This window comes from Furipterus horrens, unplaced genomic scaffold (assembly GCF_987537825.1).
Source record: "Furipterus horrens unplaced genomic scaffold, mFurHor1.1.pri manual_scaffold_7, whole genome shotgun sequence".
Lineage (NCBI taxonomy): Eukaryota > Metazoa > Chordata > Mammalia > Chiroptera > Furipteridae > Furipterus > Furipterus horrens.
The window spans coordinates 105,099,003-105,117,991 of record NW_028327177.1 but is presented as its reverse complement, the minus strand read 5'-3'; the positions used below and the strand labels follow the sequence as shown (position 1 = coordinate 105,117,991).

The window sequence follows — 18,989 nt, the reverse complement described above, 5'->3', positions numbered from 1 at the left end:
TGTATGTTAACTCTTACACAGTTCTGAGCCTGTTAACATTAGGAAAGTATTTTGAGAGCTCAATGGCAAGTTAAATATTCTGAATTTAACATGAGTACACTTTTTGATTCAGAAAATAAAATCAGATTTTTCAAAGTAAATAAAGGATGGGAACTTAAGGGAATTTAGTCTACTTTGTTAGACACAGACACATTACATTTTAAAAGTGTGATTGCTTCCACTTAGCATTTTCTCTGGTGAATATGTGGTAGGATATAGCTCTGTTACTTCTCACCCTTTTCATGTTGGCATGAAAGTTTTATAAAAGTTAAAAAATGAATTGACATATAGAATGAAAGGGCATAATGCTTCTTCTGAACAAAGATATTAAAAAGATATTGAATAGCTGCAGGGATTCTTTGAACATATACCATATCACATAGATAAGCATTTAAGCTACTTATTTTATATTTCTTATTGTGTGGCACTGTATTATTGTGGGGTCTGAAACTGAAATAACTAAATGCAGAAATATCTAATTAATTTCAACAAATGGCTTGCTACAGATTGCGTCTCAACAGGGGGCTACCAAGGTAGGTTTCTATAAATCCTTAAATTACTGAAAGCACATAATCACTATTAAAAGAAATAGCAATAGGTCGAAAGAGCAAAAACCAATTCAGCTCTGCTTTAACTGGTAATAAGAAAGTAGAGCCTAAGAAATAAAGATGCACATTTCTCTAAAGCAATAAATAAATAGGTAATAAATAATTAAATATCCAAGATACACTTCTTTTTAAAAAATTATATTTTATTGATTATGCTATTACAGCTGTCCTGATTATTCCCCCTTTACTCCCTCTCCAAACAGCACCCCCCACTCCCTCAGGCAATCCCCCCAACCATTGTTCATATACATGGGTCATGCATATAAGTTCTTTGGCTACTCCGTTTCCTACACTGTACTTTACATCCCCATGGCTATTCTGTAACTACCTATTTGTACTTCTTAATCCCCTCAATTCTTCACCCATTCCCCTACTCCCCCCTTTCATCCAACAACCATCAAAACATTCTCTGTATCCATGATTCTGTCTCTTCCCTTCTTGTTTGCTTAGTTTGGTTTTTAGATTCAATTGTTGGTAGATACATATTTTTTGCCATTTTATTATTTATAGTTTTGATCTCCTTCTTTTCCTTAAGTCCTTTTAACATTTCATATAATATTGGTTTAGTGATGATGATCTCTTTTAGTTTTTTCTTGTCTGGGAAGCTTTTTATCTGCCCTTAGATTCTAAATGATATCTTTGCTGGGTAGAGCGGTCTTGGCTTGACTTTTCATGACTTTGAATATTTCTTGCCAGTCCCTTCTAGCCTGCAAAGTTTATTTTGAGAAATTAGCTGACAGTCTTATGGGAATGCCCCTGTAGGTAACTACCTTCTTTTCTCTAGCTGCTTTTAAGATTCTCCCTTTATCTTTAACCTTTGGCATTTTAATTATGATGTGTCTTGGAGTGGGCCTCTTCGCATTGATCTTGTTTGGGATTCTTGGTGCTTCCTAGACTTGCATGTCTATTTCCTTCATCAAATTAGGGAAGTCTTTTTTTTTTCATTATTTTTTCCAAAAGATTTCCAATTTCTTGTTCTTTCTCTTCTCTTTTTGGCACCTCTATGATGCGAATGTTGGACCTCTTGAAGTTGTCCCAGAGGCTGCTCTACTATCCTCATTCTTTTGGATTCTTTTTTCTTCTTGCTGGTCTGATTGGTTGTTTTTTGCTTCCTTATGTTCCATATAATTGATTTAATTATCAGCTTCATCCACTTTACTATTGTTCCCCTGTAAACTGTTCTTTATTTCAATTAGTGTATCATTTATTTCTGACTGGATCTTTTTTATGCTGTTGAGGTCCTCACTAAGTTTCTTGAGCATCCTTTAACCAATGCTTAGAACTCTGCATCTAATAAGATTGCTCATCTCCATTTCATTTAACTCCTTTTCTGGAATTTTCATCTGTTCTTTCATCTGGGCCATGTTTCTTTGTCTCCTCATTTTGGCAGCCTCCCTGTGTTTGTTTCTGTGTATTAGGTAGAGCTGCTTTGATTCTGTGTCTTGGTAGCATGGCCTAATGTAGTTGGAGGCCTGTAGGATACATTAGCACAGCCTCCCATATCTTCCAAGCTGCGTGCTCAAAGTGTGCCCTTCGTGTGGGTTGAGTGCACCCTCCTGTAATAGCTGAGCCTCGGTTGCTGTTGGCAGATCAATGGGAGGGATTTACCCAGGCCAGTCAGCTGAAAGAATTGTCTGTGACCACTGACCACCAACCTCCACCCTCCATGGAGGGTCAGCTGTGCAGGGGCAGAGTGGCGGTGCTCCCACATGGTCTGTAGCTGTCTACTGGGTGCTCAGGCTCTGGGGTTTCCCTGGTGGTGCAGGCCAACGTCAGCCCCCACTTGTGTTTTGCTCCCGGCCAGCCTGCCTGAGCTATAAAGCAATCTGAGATGGCTGCTATTTGTGCTGGGCTTGGGGAACCTCAGATGAAGCCAAGCTGTGAATCTAGGCTGGCTGCTGCTAGTGCTGTGCCTGGGGCTCACTGAGGCCAGCTGTCGCTTGTTTGATGGGATTTAGGAAGTTGTGACCAGCCAAGACCAGCCATTCTTATGAAAAAGCAGCTTGGGTGGGCCCATAAGTTGGGTGGGGCGGAGTCTCTGGGATCTCCAAGGCAGGTCAAACAGTATTAGCCAGGTTGATGGAATCTCAGATATGGCACCAGCTTGCTGGCTCTGTAGTTGGAGGGTTTGGAAAATAGACAATGACCTCTGCTCCTTTTGATGCCAGAGACTTCAGTTTCTCCCTGTATACCACTGGTGCCTGTCAAGCTGCTACCCCAGTGCTGGAGCTCAGAGAGAGTGAGTCTAAGCAGATTAGTTCATGTGTGGGTCCTTTAAAGAGGAACAGCAGATTCTTCCACTGACTCAATCCCTGCCAGTTTTTGCAGCCAGAACTTGTGGGGACTTATCTTCCTGGCACTGGAACCCTGGGCTGGGAGGCATTGTGTGGGGCAGGGACTCCTTGGTCACAAAATATCCCTCCTGAATTTTTTTTTAAAATAATTTATTTATTTGTTTGTTGTTTTGTTTATTTATTTATTTTTAGAGAGAGGGGAAAGGAGAAAGAGAGGGAGAGAAACATCACTGTGTGGTTGCCTCTCCCTTGTGCCCCCAACTGGGGACCTGACGTGCAACTGAATCATGTGCCCTGACTGGGAATCGAACCAGTGACACTTGGCTTGCAGGCCGATGCTCAATCCACTGAGCCACAGCAGCCAGGGCTCCTCCTGAATTTTTATACCACACATGGGTGGGGGGCCAGCCTGTTCTATGTCTGTGCCCCTCCTACCAGTCTGGGTGGATGTGGTTTCTTTAATTCTGTAGGTGTCAGAGTTCCATTCAACTCAATTTCTGCTGGTTCTGAGTGATGGTTGTTCTACATTTTATTTGTAATTTTGATGTGGTTGTGTGAAGGGGAGAGCCATGTCTGCCTATGCCGCAATCTTGACCAGAAGTCCCCTCAAGACATATTTCTAACAACACGTCTTCAAAAATTGACTAATAATTACTAGGAAACAGTCCTGATGGCAAAATGTTAGTACTTGTGTACTCAACATGATGAAACAGCTTCTACTCAAATCTCACCCTCTTAATGATTGACTTGGACTAGCCAATGAGTGGACCATTATTAGGGTGTACTGGGACTTTTAGCTTGAGTGGAAGATAATAAGTTTCTTGTCCTCTGTTTTGATGTCTTCATTTGGAAAATATAAAAATTAAAGGCAATGATTATAGTAACCCTTTAAAGATACATAATGCTGTAAAAATTTTCTAAATCCTTTATATATTTGATCTAACTTGATCCTCACAATATTCATCTTAACACATAAGGAAATCGAGGTCCAGAGTTAGGAGAGTGCCAGTTAACAAAAGAGGAGGTACTATAAATCAGGTGTCCTGACTCCCAAAGCAGCAACTTTCTCTGGAATTACATAGTTAGGGTCCTTCCAAAGTATAACTGGATGTCAGTGTTGGTAAAACACTGGGTATTAAACATCTCTATAGTAAGAGGAAAATTATTTTCATTATTTGTACATGATTATTATAATAATTCTTGAGTAATACTCTTGATGTTTCCAGTGAAAGTAACAAAAATATTTTGTAGTTTATTAGTCATGCAATATTTCTGAGGCTTTTCAAACTAGATTGCTAAAAAAAATTAGGTCTTGTCAATTGTATTTATACTTCAGTGGTTACTTCTGTACACAAAAGTGCTTTCAATTTTACGACACTATCTGGAAGGAGTTCAACAACACGTTGTTAATACTCTACTCCTACAAAATAATTTTAAAGCTCCATGGGAATTTAGATTTGCACAAGTTATTAGGATGTGACCTTTCCCTTAGATTTCTTATTTTAGGATTGACTTAACATGGTATTTCCCCAGTGGGAGCTGTTGTACTTCCTTCACAGATAAGAAAAATAGCAATCACAAATTATAGTGAGTAAACTTAGGGAAATATATATTCCTGTGATGCTGATGAAACTAAAATCTCAAAAGGAGACCACACTACGTATTCCTCGGGTTTGAGAGGAAAGCCATGTGGCTTGCTAACAAAAGAAAACAAAAGTTATGCCATTATGGTATTTCCCTGAAATTTATTCCTAATTGTTTCTTGTCCCAGCTACTAAGTCTTATGACTTTTAAAGATTATTAAAGGGTTTACGTCACTAAATTTCCTATGTCCTGTCTACTGGGAGTATAAAAGGTTAAAAATATCAAACTTTTAAGAATTTAAATGATTTTGATCACAGGATCTGGACTGAAGGATAAGGAATTCATGAGCATAAAGAAAAAAGCTAGAATAACACGAAAGAGATCATAGTTGCTTCACTTACATTCTATAATGGCTTTCAATTATTCATCTCTTACTATATGATCTATATGATACTGTGGTCAGATTTATGCACATTATTTGTAACATATGAGTTACTGGAAATATCCAAAGAATCAAGCATGCTATAGCTAGGACTACAGAGCTTATTATTGGCAATTTTTAAAAAATGCAAACAAAACTGTGGAAGAGGAGAAAATGAAGACGTGCATTTTTTTCCTAACTAGTCTAACTAGGTGCCAAAATCAATAATTTTATATAGTGTTAGTTAATGAAAACATAACATTAAGAAATTATGAAAAGATCCTAAAGTTTTCCTGTTATGAGAATGAAAGTGTAGGATATAAATGAAAAGTAAGTAATCACCAAAATTTTTTGTATCCTCTCTTATCAGATATACTTGCACATTAGGTTTTATTAAAATTACTACTCTGAGAACACTGCTTTATTTAAATTATTACTCAAGAATCTCAAACAATCAAACCTTTTCCCCCACCATGCATTGTACAGTTTAACAAAATGTTAATTCATAGTTTTTATATCACAAAAGTTTTTCTTTCACGCTTAATTTTAAGGAATTAATCCTCTACACTTTATAGTTGTGAATGGCATTTTTACGTAAAGACAGTACCCATTGTAACAAACTTATATAATTTTCCAGAAAATATTATGCAGTTTAGACACGTTGGGTTTTAAACACTGTTTTTGAATCTAAAGAGAATTAGAAGTAATTTATCACAATCCTTTAATTTTACAGACATTGAAGGTCAGGGACAGCAATGTATTTACTTTCTCACATACTACATAGACGTAAAAATATATGTGTATATATGTATTCAGAACTGGAAGGCAATTTGTAGAAATTAAAATAGTTTCAATAGAGATGTTAAGATTATAGATAATTTTTTCTTTAAAATGATCTTTATTGTTATTACTTTGCTTATTTGATGTTTAAAAATACAATATACTGTACTCTAGGTAAAAGCTGTAATTTTTATTTCATGTTATTAATGGTAACTTAACCCTCAAGTGAAAGTTTAGAATAAAAAAAGACAATCACCCATAATCTTTTGCTATTTAGTGTGATATATTTAACCACATAATTTTGAATCTTAAAATTTTCTCTTATCTTTATTCTAAAATTAATATTACCCTCAAATATTCAAATCACAAATTTAAAATATTTAATTTAAATAAATCTTTTAAAAAAACTGGCTCATATACAATGCTCTGGAAGTCCTACTTTGTTAAATCTGTATTTTCAAAAGCAGACATTTCTTTCTAACAACTAGCAACATGTGGACTTAAAGGACATGAAGCTCCTGCAGCACAATCTTTACATTTTATTTAAATTTGGCACAGTTTTAGGAAATAATCTGCAACTTCCTTGCAATTAAGTAGGATTTTTTTCCCTACCCCCCCCAAAAAAACCAACCCAAACCCCGTATTTTTGATACCTAAACAATTGGTGAAACTCCTCGTCACCCACATCTCACTATAATGCACACAAAGCCATGGCTAAAAAGTAATACGTTTAAATGAACAGAAATCATTTATTTATTTATTTATTTATTTATTTTGAGAGGAGGGGAGGAAGGGAGAAAGACGGAGAGAAACATCGATGTGAGAGAGAAACAACTGCATCTTGCAACGCCACCAGCAACTTGGTAAGAGTAAATGATTAAAGTGAAATATATGCATGAAGATATTCACTATATCTAATGGTATAAGAATAAATAGTAATTGTATAATGATAAAAAATAAAACTTAAAACTGGCTTAGTAAATGTTGTGATATCACTAAGATGGATGATTGTGTTGCCATTATGACAGATTTGAAAGCCAGGTAGACTCAAAGAAAGATTTATATGATCTAACAGTGTAAGAAGCAAAAACGCTACATATACCATAACTGTCAGTAAATAAAAAATGTAAACATGCTAACAAGAACTGGAAGAAGTAAGAATAGTAGCGATTAAGTGTGGTCTTTTTATTTGAAAAAATATTTTCATAAGTTTTTGGTAATAAAAATGTCTTAAAAGAAGTTCATGAAAAATGAAACAAACCCAATGGCCAAAATTCAAAAGCAAAAGTCATTTGTTTTAGTTCCTCATCTTATTTCTGAATGTATCACCTACTTGCCTTTAAGATTTTAAAAGTAAACATTATCTATCTTCTAATCCTCAAGCCCTGAATTCATACATAGCTAAGCAGAGAGTTTATTTACAGAGGGCAGGACCAAACTTTGCATGTGAGCACATACAGAAAATGATAAGGATCGTTGTGTCTTATTAGTAATTTACAGAATTGTGATTTGCTCCACCCAGTACACCTATAACTAAATTCCTCAGCCATAAAATAGTTGGGACCAAACAAGTTCCAATATCTTTTATCTAAATCCTTTTTTCTCCCTTACCATCAGTTAACATATTTCTTATGGGGCTTTTCTTCTTTTTATAGATTCATTTGTCTTAGTTATAAATTAACTCCACAAACTACTCTCCCAACCACCCCAGCTGTTTCCTGTGTACCAGGTTCTTTTTACTTGCACAATTTATGATATAGGGGCCATTTAAACTGCTAGTTGGAAAACGATGTCCAGGGAATCATCTTAAAAAAAAAAAAAAAAAAAAGATTCCTAAGGTAAGTGCCCACAGGCACAGATTCGTCCCATAGCTGGGTACCCTAGCAAAGAAGTGGAATGTTAACTATTGAAGACTTCTGTTGTATCTTTCTTACTTTAAAAAAATGTGGTAAGACATAGAGAACATAAAAATTTACTACCTTTACAATCTTAATCATTTATAAATGTACAGTTCTGTAGCATTAGTACATTTACAGCGTTTTGTGACCATCACCACTATCCAGTTTCAGAACTATTTATCTTCCCAAACTGAAAATATAGTCATTAAACACTAACTCCTCTCTTCCCACCCCACCCCTGGTAACCACCATTCTACTTTCTGTTATTTCTCGTTTCACCTAAAATCTGTGAACTAGTGTAATTTACTAAAGTGGCTGAACACACAAGAGAGTTACTGGCAAAAAAAATAAATAAATAAATAAATTAGGGAAGAATTTTTAATACTTAGCATTTCATTTTTCATGCCCCAGTACTTAAATTCAGACCAGATACTCATTTTCAGATGCCAAAGTACATAGCAGACTCTTACTTCGTCACTCAAGAGCTTGGTCTTTTAATTTTAAGTGGCTTTAGATTTTTCTAAACTTAAACTGATTTTCTAAGCCCACTTAATGCTGCTATTAATTTCCCTTAAGAATCAAAGTTTTCTTAGTACTCCTGGTATTCACTGAATTTCCATACATTTTACCTAAAAAATATGATATTCTTTCATCTTCACTGTTTAAATATACAACTACTAATTCTAAGTTCTTGTTCAAATGTTGTCTTGGGTAATGAAGACTGGTGGACCAAGAGATTATTAATGAGATCTAAATACTTTCACTGTTTTGGTTTGAACATTCCAATCAGACACTGATTATCACCAACTAAAAATTTTGCTAAGAGGTAGTTCCCAAGGAGGCAAGGCAGAACCTTGTGGAATTTTTCCCCTCACAGGTCTTCCAGAAGACCAGAATTGGCTGAAGTGTTAAGTGAAGATTAGACTTGTGGAGGTCAGGAGGGCAGTAAGAAACACAGCTCAACAGGTACCCTTGATGAAAACAGTGTCCCTGCTCCTCTCTGTTCTAAGATTTGCAAGCAATCAGAAACCCACTCTACAAATCAGTGAAAATCTAATTTAAGAGATTATTTAGTGACTCCAACATTACTTTTAAAGAACTTCTTATTTTGAAGTAATCTGAAGCTTACAGAAAAGTTGCAAAGGCAGTAGAGAAAGTTCCTATGTACCCTTCACCTAGCTTCCCCTACTGTTACATTACACATTATAACCACAGTATAGTAATCAAACTAATGAATTAAGACTGGCACAATACTATGAGCTACTTTACTTAGATTTCACCAGTTTTTCCCACTAATGTGCTTTCTTATTTTGGGGATCCAATCTAGGCTCCCGTGTTGCATTTGTTGCCATGTCTTCATACTCTCTTTCAAATCTTTGGTAGTTCCTAAGTCTTTTTTTTTTTTTTTTAAACAGCTTTATTGAGGTATAAGTGATATGTGAAACACTGCACATATTTAATGTATAGTTCTTCTGTCTTTACTTGTCTTTTATGCCCCTGACACTGTTGAAAAATGCAGGTCAGGTATTTTGTAGAATGTCTCTCTATTTAGGTTTATCTAAGATTTTCTCTTGATTCAATTGAGATTATTAAATTTTGGAAGAATACCAAAGGCATAATGTGCCCTTTACAGGACAATTGATTAGGGGGGATATAACCTCAGTATGTCTTTTTACTGCTGATATTAACCTTGATCATTTGGTTAAGGTAGTGTCTGCCAGGATTCTCCACTATGAAGGTACTGTTTCTCCCTTTGCAATTAATAAATATTTGAGGGAGAGATATTTGAGGTTATACACATATTCTGCTTCTCCTTATACTTTAACCAATTTTAGTATTCATCTTGCCTGCAGCAATTATTACTGTGGTTCTTTAATGGCAATTTTCTATTTCCCTCATTCTTTTTACATTTACTAATTAAAATTATTCTGTAAGGAAAAGTTCTCTTTCCATTAGTTTTATTTATTCAGCATTTATTTATATCAGTACGGAATCAAGTATATATGTTTTATATGGAAGCTATAATCCAGTACTATTATTACTTATCTTATTGTTCAAATTATTCCAGCTTTGGCCATTGGGAGCCAGAACATGAGTATTGGATATTGAAGACACTTTCTTTTTTATAACCAGGAATCATGGTTGCATGGTCTTCAGGGAACCAGGCAAAATATTTTAATTTTTATCTCCTTTTAATTATAATTATCAGGAACCTAATAATGTACTTGAGACTTATTTCTAAGGATATGAGTTATTTCTCAACTTCTAGGTCACTTTCCTATCTTTGTTTTGTCTTAGACAAATACATTGCTATGTTTTCTCTCAACTGACTGGTAAATTATACAGTGGAAACTATTCTGATAGTCAAAATAAAAGCTCTTTATGAAATTTTGCAATACAATACTATGAAAAATTTGCATGTTCTTTAAAAAAAGATACTTTTAAAAACATTTAGTGTAATAAATTCTGAGTTTACCTACCGTTAAATGGTGACTCTTGTTTGAGAAAATGGCCTTCTTGTATATCTGTGGTTTAGAATTGGCCTTTTTCAAATCTAAACAAAAAGAAAGAAGCTTTTTAAATATACATACATATTCAAAATTCTTAGATAAGCAAGGTTTCCAAAGTGTACAAGCACAAATAGATTTATTTTTTCTGTTGGGTTTCATTCTGAATGTTTGCTTTTCCTGAGCTTGGTTTTGTATTCTCTAGAAGTAATAAACAGGCTACTAACTGTAGAATTTTCCCATAGAGACATTTATTAGATTGATTAAACCTACTTTCTGAGTTCTGTCATTGATCATGAGTTAAGGTCCTTTATCTCATCCATCTTTTACATCATATTAATAATGAAACCTACATTATTATACACACACAAGAAAAACTTACTGTAAAAGGATTAATAACCCCAAAACATAGATGTCTGATAAAAGTTTTGCATAGCAAAAATAACATTTATTAAGATATAACTTCATTCTAGATGGCACATGTCTGTTAAGCCTAAGGTAAAGTACAGTGATGTGTTACAACCACTTAGGGTCAGTAAATGCAGCACATTCCATGTGAAGCAGATTTTTAAAAGGAAGACCCAGAGAGCACATCATCTAAGTAAAAGTGCAAAGGTCTCAGGATACATATCCTTGGCTCTTAAGAAGGGCTCAGGGATCCTAGAATAACTGTACATTCCCTGAAGACAAAACAGCATCTACTGCCAAAAGTGTTATCATGAGGGCCTTAATAGACCCAATATACAGACTCAATGTTCTGAACAGTCTAATCTACAAAAAATTATAACGTTTTTCTTTTTTAATTCTGCACCTTTCAAATTGAAACTTGCAAAAACTATTCTGTTATCCATGCATGACATAAAAGTAGTGGATCATGAATATAAAACATTTTCCCATTTTGCATTTATAATATGAAAAAATATAAACTATAGCCAATGTATTTTGTTTGATTATTTGTTTCTCTGGCATTGTTTAGTACTTTTGTTTGGAAATGAAAAACCTCTTTATGGAGATTCAATATCAGTAATAAAGTAACAACTGGTTTTCAGAATGGAACATATTCTTCTATAGAAAGAGCTAATTTGTAGTGTTTCAGACCTGTGTCTTTTGTTTTCTGTCTGCTGATCTGTATCATAGCAATTTTTGTAAATACTTTCTAATTTGTTGTCAAAACAAAAGCAGTTTCCACACCAAAACTGAGAAACAACTTTCACTATAATGGATTACCACTTTGATCTTTTTTACATGTAAGTCAACTAAAAAGGGCTTATATATGTGAAAACAACAGGAAAGAAGATTAAAAATATTTTTTGAACAAAATTTCTCTCCGAAAAATTAAAGAATGCTGATTCCAGGTTAAGATTGTTATAATAGCTTTTCTTGACACTTGTCCCAATTTCCCTTTGAAATACATATGAATTCATTAAGATGTAATGAAAGTAAAGAAAGAAGAAAGTGAAGTTTTTTTGAAACTTCTGTCTATTCCTAGCTTGTAGCCCTAAGAGTTGAAGCAAACGGAAAACTGGCTGACTTCTGCAACAGAATTCTTTACCCCGTCCCAAAACTCTGTCTCATGACTAAAATATGTATTCTCTTTTCTGTATTCATTCAGTACTGCATTGTACCATAGAAGGTATAGTTTCCAGACATAAATTTTATTTGTATATTATATATGTATATATAATATATCTTTAATCCTCACCCGAGGACATATTTTATTGATTTTTTAGGAGAGGAAAGGAGAGAGAGAGAGAAAGAGAAAGACAGGGAGAGAAACATCCATGTGAATGAGAAACATTGGTTGGTTGCCTCCCGCACACACCCTGACTGGGGATCAAACCTGCAACCTAGGTATGTGCCTTGACTGGGGATGGAACCAGCAACCTTTTGATGTACAGGATGACACTCCAACCAAGTCACCTGGCCAGGGCAGGTATATTTTATTTTATAAATAAATATACTATAAACATTATTATTTATTATATTAATAAAATATAACCGTATGTGTTAATTGTAACTAATTTAATTACATGGTTAACATATTAATAACTTATTTTAATAATTATATTACTTATTTTATAGATATACTAAAATACTCTAAAGTTGTATTATAAAATATAGTATATATTTTAATATAGGACAGAAACAAGATCCATTCTGAGACAATAAATGTCAAGGATTATAGTTTGTTCATGCTTTCCATCTGGTCAGTTAAATCCAGTTTGATTTGTATTCAGTAGGTTATAAATCCTTCTACTCATTCCTGTAAGAGAATGAGGCTGTGAAGATAGCACACAAGAGCCTCACATTTCAACAGCACACATATTAGATAGGGTCTGTTCATATCTACTCATCCAACTTTTTTATATCTCAATAGGATTTTTACCAGCATCTAAGCAGATAATAATGCAGCAAAAGGGCAATTTACTCAGACTAATTTGTCCAAAATGGTATAAATGGTAAAAGTTGATGTAAGAAATTTAAAAAAAAAATTAACAATGGAAACAACTGAAAACTTATCAAAGGATTACATCCCCAAACCTCTGAGCCTAGATAATTTTATATTTTTTTTTCAAAATTTCAAGTAAGAGGTAATTTTCTTGCTATATAAGCCATTTCTGTGTAGGAAAAAATATAGTGACCAAATTAATTTTTCAAAAGTAGCATAATATTGATATTAAAAACTAATAACAAAGAGAAAAATATCAACACCACATATTAAGTTAAAATTATAAATAAAATGCTAATCAACAAATTTAACAGTATACTAAAAGAATAAACCACCAAAATCCAGTTGGATTTATTTCAGAAAGGAAAGACAATTTAGTATTAGAAAACCAGTTAAAATAATATGTCAGAGCACTAGGTCAAATTTTAAAAGAAAACATATGATCATCTCAAAAATGCAAAATAACCCTCAAAATTCAACCTACAGTCTTGAAAATATTTCTTTAAAAAACTAAGTCTTTAATAACATGAATATTTATTTCAAACTTAATTGTGAAATACTATATATATAGCAGCATTTCCTCAAATGTGTTCTATATAGATAACTAGTTGCTTAAGATTTTCCAGCAACAATAAAACAAACAAACAAAAAAACCTTCTACCATAAATATGTTTGTATATGTTGTTCATTTTTTGGAGATTAATAAAGTACATTGTAGAGTCTGTTAGCCTTAAAAAATTTTTTTAAAGTATCAATAGTAACACTCTGCTGAACTGTTTCACTCACTACTTCTCAAACTTATTTGAACATTTGTTTCTTCACCTTCCATCATTTCACTCCTCAACACACTTCACTGTGATTTGTCCCCTATCTTTCTACTGAAACTCAAGCAAAAGTAACAAATTATCTCCTTCTTGCTAAAGCCTTTAGACTTTTCTTGATTTTCATTCTATTTATCCAGTAGTGCACTGGTAAGTATTTAATAATGGCTCTCTTTATAGGGAAAGCACAGTAGTGTTTGCCAACATCTGTGGTGTAAATACTCCCACCATGACTGATTCAGGTTACCACTGAGAGCAGAGTGGGGATGAGCTGGTACAACAGTAGCACACAACAGTACACAGTGTTTCCACTGTACAGATACAATCAACATGAACGCCGAAACAGTGTTAAATAGTTAGGAAATGATGCACTTGTTAAATTGCAAGTACATACAATTGAACTTTTAATAATGGCTGTGGATAACAATCAGCTCACAAAAATTCTGAAAATTTCACAATTCACTTCCACCAGCCAATCTGAGCTGGCTGCAGCACACCTCTGTCTCTGCCTCTGAGCATGACATTCATCCATCTTCTGTTAAAACTATCTCCTCCCAGAGCTTCCCAGAGACCAGTTTCTCTGAATTCTTATCCTACAACAGGACTACTATTTTTGTCTCTTTTCTTGGTACCTCTTCTTTCTGAGACCTGCTTTTTATATGTTCTGCAAGTTCCTTCTTGGCCTCACTGTTACTCATAAACACATCTACTTGATAGTAGCTCTCAAATCTTCATCTCTAACCACAACTCTTCCCGCAACAGTTCTTGATATGTATTTTCACCTTTCTTTTAAACATCTCTATCTGAGGCTCTTCAGGAACCTCAAACTCAACATCATCCCAACTGGCTTCTCCCTCTCAAGAAGTAAAGAAGCACAATTCAACACATAATTGGAACACTCCTTGTTCACTACGAGATTAAAAGAAATTCTGTTCTCTACTCCAGTCTTTCAAAATACATTAAAGGAGATTCAATTCATAACCACAAGCAACATGTTTTTATCTCCTCTTCCCCCATATTTCCCCCCTTCCCTTTGATTTTTTTCCACACACTATACTCTCCAAAGCATCTCCTTCACCAAAAACTCTTCCAACTAATACTTTCTCTATTCTCAACCCAGTAATTTCATAATCTCTCCCTCTTCCTCTCCTTCCTCTCCAACACTTTGCTATCTATATTAACTTAAATCTCTTCCAGCATTTCATATCCAATCCCTTTCCACTCACTTTCCAATACTAAGACCAATTTTTCTAAAGGTAGGGGAAGGGGGTGTTGCACTGCGAAATGAAAATTCTCTTTGGTAGAGTGGGGTAAAATGAAAGTATATGAACACTCCTAAATGACTAATTTTTATCCCATCAAACTAAGTACATGGATCTGCCACTGTCCATGCCCCCCAAAAATTGATTGATTGCATTACAGGCCAGACTCATAATGGACAAATTACAGCCTTCCCTATATTTTTACATTGGTCATAAAACATTCTCTACTGAACTGACCTCTATATCCTGGGATGACAAAATAAAATGACTTTATTTAGTTTGAGAGTAATTCAAGAGAAAAATACAAATAGAAATAAAGAATCTTCTAACAGTGGTTGGTTGTGTGTGTGTGTGTGTGTGTGTGTGTGTGTGTGTGTGTCTATGAGGTTTTTTTCTTTTAATTGTATTTTTTCCATTACCATTTATCCCCCTTATATCCTCTCCTACCTCCACCCACTCCCCTGCCCCCAACAACAGTGGTTGGTTTTAAGTGATGACAGAGCTACTGAATATAAATTGAAGATTTGGTGATCTAATTTATTGTGTCAATAAATATTTTCAAGTTTCTCACCACTTACAAGACACATAAACTGATGTGCAGTGAACCAGAACAAGCAAAAGTTTAGATCTAATCCATGACCTAACTGTCAAGTGTAGAATGGAGAGGGGGTTTGTGTAGACATATCCTCTGGCAAGTTAAATGCTAGAAAATTAGATTCTTGTTAAAGAATGCAAGACAGGGTACTAGATTCAGGTTTCTAGGGTTCAAATCCTAGTTTTATCTCTTCGCAGCTTATTTTTCTCTCTCTGTACTTGTTTCTTCATCTGCAGAACAGAGATAATAGTGTATACCTTATATAATTATTGGAAGAATAAAAATTAGATTATGTATGTAATGTGCTTAAAATAGATCCTGATACAGAATAAGTGTTCAATAAATATTAACTATTACTATCAATAGCTAAATTAATTTTTTGATTCTTGAGATAATTAAAAAAAGAGTCATTTAGAAGGATAGTTAAATGACTTTTTGCTAACACTAAAGCATAGACTGAATGAAAGGAAAGCATTCTCTAAACATGAAATTGTATGGTAACATTTATAAACCCATGATAAACTAAGTTATCCTAATGATTAATGTTACTCTAAAAAGTCATGATAGCTATTTAGGATTAGCAAGTAGAATGCAGATTTGAAATAAGAGCAACAATTATTTATTGAGCATCTGATATTTGTTAGCAGTGTTCTAGGCGCTGGGGATAAAGAATGAACAAACTGGACGAATATTCCAGCTGTTGTGTAACCAAATATATAAAAATTTAATTAGATGCTAAAGGATCATATAATACATCTGCTGTTTGAGAAAAAAAGTATAGAAATTAAGGGTTTTAAAGATAATTAGGTGTTATTTTAACAAGACACTATGCTTTATCAGGATTCATGAATTAAGGCATATTGATCTCCCACTTTGAAGATTGATCCAATAATTTTTTTAAAAAATCAATCAAAATTCATTTATAAGTTATAACTGATTTTATTTAGTCTCAGAAAGATCAGCATAAACATTTTGTTCATGTTAAATTCAGAATAAAAATATCCCAATGTAAAGTATGGTGATTATAATTGATAACACTGTATTGTATAACTAAAATTTGCTAAGAGAATAGAATATAAATGTTCTCGCTAAAAAAAAAGAGAGAGAGAGAGAGATAAATATGTGAGGCGATGGATATGATAATTAACTAGATGGAGGGAATATTTCCACAACATAACGCATATATCAAATCATCACGATATACACTTTAAATATCTAACAATTGTGTCAATTGTATCTCAACAAAGAAAAAACCCCCACTTCATCGTTTGATTAGCAGATAAAAATACACTTCATTTTCATACTATAGTTAGAGGCCTAATCAAAGAGAGAGATGCTGGGAATTGGAAAACAAAAATAAAGAGAGTCATCACAGGAAGAGAAACAGAGACAGAAAAAGAAGAAGAAAAAAAAAAGAGACTTGAATATGGGAAATACCAGGAATGGAAAAAAGGTAGGAAAGGGGGAGAATAAGAACTAGAGATATAATAAAATAAAGGGGTATAGGGAAGGAAGGAGGGAAAAAGAAAGGAAGAAGATAGAAAAGAGAGGCTCAGAAATCCAGACTAGTCAGAGTTAATAACTTTTGATATTTAATCTAATGTATTCACTTTTGATATAAGCATCAGAGGAAGTCCTTAGTATTTTAAATACTGTGCAGACATTAATAAGCCACCAAAATTATTTAGCCCAAAGTTATGTGTAATTATCTTTGTTTTTCTCTAAACTCACATTTTCCCTACTTCTGTGCCTCTGCTCATACTATTTTTCCATCTGAAAGACTTTGTCTACCATCGCCCACATTCAATGAACCATATTCAATAAGTATTTATTAAGTACTTATTACATACCAGGCACTGTTTTAGGCACAAATCAAAATTTTACACATATTCTAATTAAAAAATAAGCTGTTTTTATAACACATAATAAAAAAGGGCTATTTTAACAAAATATTATATTAGACTTAAAGTAAAATGAAGTTTTCTTCTTTAGCTAACCTTTTTCTTCAATTGATACCATAAGCACTAAAATAATCCTTTTGAAAATAATGTGACTTATTTAAGAATTCCCCCCAAATACAGCGAGGATATCACTCCTACAGGAGTCTAAGTTTTCCAGATCCTCCAAAGTGCAATTAATCTGTGATAATTCTACTTGCTGAATGTTGACAATAACAGTTTGAAGCTTGTCATAACTAAGTGAAACGAGCTGAATAAAAAATGTTATTTGAACTTCCACTAACATCAAAATGGAGTCCTGATCAACCTTGACATTACAAGAGCAAGAACAAATGACTTAAAGATCAGCAATGCGACTGTGATTTACGTAACTCACTTCTGCAGAAATATGCATTACTTGTGAAAAATATCACGTGGAAGAGGAACTTACTACAAATATTAAAATTAGAAATAAATGGCAGTTAAAAAGGCATTAAAAATAGTACTTCCTTTAAAAAGAACTGTGAAACTGTACAGATATGTTTAAAATAGAATTTGCTTTCAAATTTAGGGAAATATAATTACAAGTACAGATGAAAATGGCCAGACACTTAGTATATATTGGTACTCCAATACAGTTAATTATGAAATATGTTCTATTAAGTTAGTATTATAGAATAGAAAATTGCAGCACCTTCGAGTTAAGAGAGACCTTGTAAGTCACCTAGTTTGTTTTTCCTGCTAACGCAAGATTTCTTACAGATGGCCAGACACTGGCATAAATATGTTGACTGATGAAGCACTTTCCCACTGTTGGACAACTGTAGTTATTTGAATTATTTCCTCTTACTGAGTTGAATTATGCCTTCTTTTAGTATCTAGCAATCCTTTGATAAAAGTCTGTCTATGACACAGGAAGCTCTATAAGAGAAAGGACTAGTCTGTCTTGCATACTATTATCATTCCAGTTGCCAGCATAATATGGATTAATAGCACACAGTAAGCATGCCATAAAAATGAGTAAATGGCTGATGACTGCCCTACATGATTCAGTCACTAAGTCCAGTCAATTTGTCCCTTAGGGCAGTAGTGCTCTAATTGAGGTGAAATATTTTTCTTTACTTTCCTCTTTTCTCTTTCTTTTTAATACATTGTGGATACTTTTATAATGCAAAAATACAAATCATGCACTTGAATGTCCTTAAAATATAGAAGTTTGTAAATGCTTATCCTCAAATCTGTACTTACCTTGTGTCAAGTCAGCAACTAAGTTTGTGAGCAACATCACAATCCCTAGACCACGGTTGGGGTATTACTCACTGCTTTTAGAACATTTTTCATATTTTCCTTCTTCTTCATTCCTACAGGTCCTCCTCAAGTTATGTCCAGATTTTGTGATAGCCTCCTATGACTAGTAGTGTATTCCTTGTACACTACTGCCAAATTAACCTTCTGACTAAATCATCTCACTCCTCAAGACTTGGAATCTCACCACTCCTTATAAAACCCACACTGCTTTGCCTGCATTCCAGACCTTTTCTCGTCTTACCTAGAATCTACATCTCCAACCATATTTCTCACTAACTGACATACATGTACTCTTCACGTCAAATGGATTGAGCTCTGCAAAGTACCTCCCGCCGGGGGGGTGGGGGGGGAATCCATGCTTATTCATTAGTCCAGGCTTTGTTTTCTTATGCTGGATATTCTGTTCCCCTCCTCTTAAGCTTTCTCAAGCCCTGGTTTTGTTTTTTTTTGAAGTAAAACTCACAGAACATAAAATTCACTATTTTA

General features: G+C 34.0%; 1 protein-coding gene across 2 annotated transcripts in view; it reads right to left on the bottom strand.

Annotated features, from left to right (window-relative positions):
- Positions 1-18,989, bottom strand: part of PPARG (peroxisome proliferator activated receptor gamma) — a 136,172-nt gene that overhangs the window by 102,707 nt on the left and 14,476 nt on the right. For both annotated transcript variants that reach the window (XM_090284191.1, XM_090284190.1), the window contains exon 2: positions 10,105-10,178. The gene's annotated coding sequence lies outside the window, so the exon portion shown is untranslated. The remainder of the gene's footprint in view (positions 1-10,104; positions 10,179-18,989) is intronic.